Here is a 1,848-nt window from a genome sequence, read left to right as displayed (position 1 = left end):
TTCTCCTTGTTTCCATTCTGGTTGTTCTGTTTCCATTCATCAAGCTTCCTTGTCATTTTGTTCTAAAGGAAATGCTGACCATTAGGTCTTATTTAGATGGTAGTTTGGAGGATCACATTGTTCATGGGTGGTATTATTTCTTTTATGAGCCACTCAGTCTGTTGACTGATAGGTGATCACTGGGAGAGGTTTTTAAAAGGATATTCCAGGGCGATAGCCTCATAGATTCCAGAGCTATAGTCTCAGGGATTCTGCAAGACTTTTCTGGTATAGTAAGACTGGCTTTTTAAAAGGAATTTGAAATGGGTTTTTGTTTTTCACATTTTTTCCCTATTCTATACAGGACACTGTCTTGTGTCCCTGATAGAAGTGGTAACCAGGCACCATCCAGTTCTTTGGTCTCAAGGTAGGTGAGACCATGGTTCATGTAGACTACTAGTCCTGTAGACTAGCTTCTTTAAGTCTTTGGTTTCCTTCTTTCTCTTTTGCTCCAGACATATAGAGACCAGTAGTTGTATCTTAGATGGTCATTCATAAGTTTTTAAGACCAGATGCTACTCACCATAACCCAAGTAGAATAAAAGTCTCTGCAACTTCAATTTCTTCACCAAACGTCTTTTTACTTCCCTGATAATCACTCGAAGGCATAGAAAGCTTTACAGTTTATAAAGTGTTTTGATAGGTATTCTCTCATCCAGTCCTTGTAGCAACCCCTCTTATTCATGTCTGCCTATTTAACAAGTTGTTATTGTTGTTAAGTGCCATTGAGTTGGTTCTGATTCAGAGCAACCCTGCATAGGTTTTCCAAGGAACATCTGGTGAGTTTGAACTGCCAACCTCGCAGTTCAAACTGACCTTGCTGTCCAGCACATTAACCTGCAGTGCCACACCAGGACTCCATTTGACTGTGCAGTCCGGTGCATTAACCCACAGCACCACACCATCCTTCACAATTACAAGTCAAGACTTGAATGTTTTCTTTAGTTCTTTCTGCTTGAGAAATATTGAACGTGTTCTTCCACAATGCCTAGGATATCGATCTTTGTGTGCTCCATTTCATTTTTGACAACTTCCTATTTTCCTAAATTCATACTTTGTACATTCCATGTTTCGATGATTATTGGATGTTTGTAGCCATTTCTTCTCATTTTGAGTTGTGCCCCATCAGGAAATGAAATCCTGAAAGCTTTACTCCATTCACATCATCATGGTCAAATCTATTTTGAGAAGGCAGCTCTTCCCCAGTGGTATTTTAACTGCCTTTCAACCTAAGGGGCTCATCTGCCATCACTAAATCTGACAATATTCTGGTGCTCTTCATCATTTTAGATGTTAAATATCCTGATGCTAACAGTATTCCATTGATATTAATAAGGTTTCTAGTGGCTAAACATGGGAAGTAGTCCATCTCACCTTCTTCCTCATCTCTGTGAGTCTTGAAGTTCAGCTGAAAACCTGCCCATCATGGGTGGCCCATGCAAATTACCTTGGTACAATAAACTGACAGACCAGTGGTGGGAGTATTATGTATGAATAAACTGCTAATGGAGAACCTACTTTTCTACGTACATTTTCTGCAAAAACACACACACACACACACACACCAAAGATTTTTATTCTACTCGGATGCTTACTCAATGCCCATGGACAAATAGTCAAGAAATCAAATGACCGAGAGACTATAATCCTCCGATACCATTCATAGTCTAGAGCTGAACTCTTGCCCACTGCTCAATTTTCAATCAAGTAATAAAATAGTAGACAGGTCTCTAAAGGAAAACAATAGCAAAAGGGGGACATTTACCCCAGGACAAAATTCAGAAGGGTAGAGAAAGGAGGAATGATAGC

The sequence above is a fragment of the Chrysochloris asiatica genome, unplaced genomic scaffold, assembly GCF_000296735.1.
Source record: "Chrysochloris asiatica unplaced genomic scaffold, ChrAsi1.0 scaffold00106, whole genome shotgun sequence".
Lineage (NCBI taxonomy): Eukaryota > Metazoa > Chordata > Mammalia > Afrosoricida > Chrysochloridae > Chrysochloris > Chrysochloris asiatica.
This window is presented reverse-complemented; position numbering follows the sequence as displayed.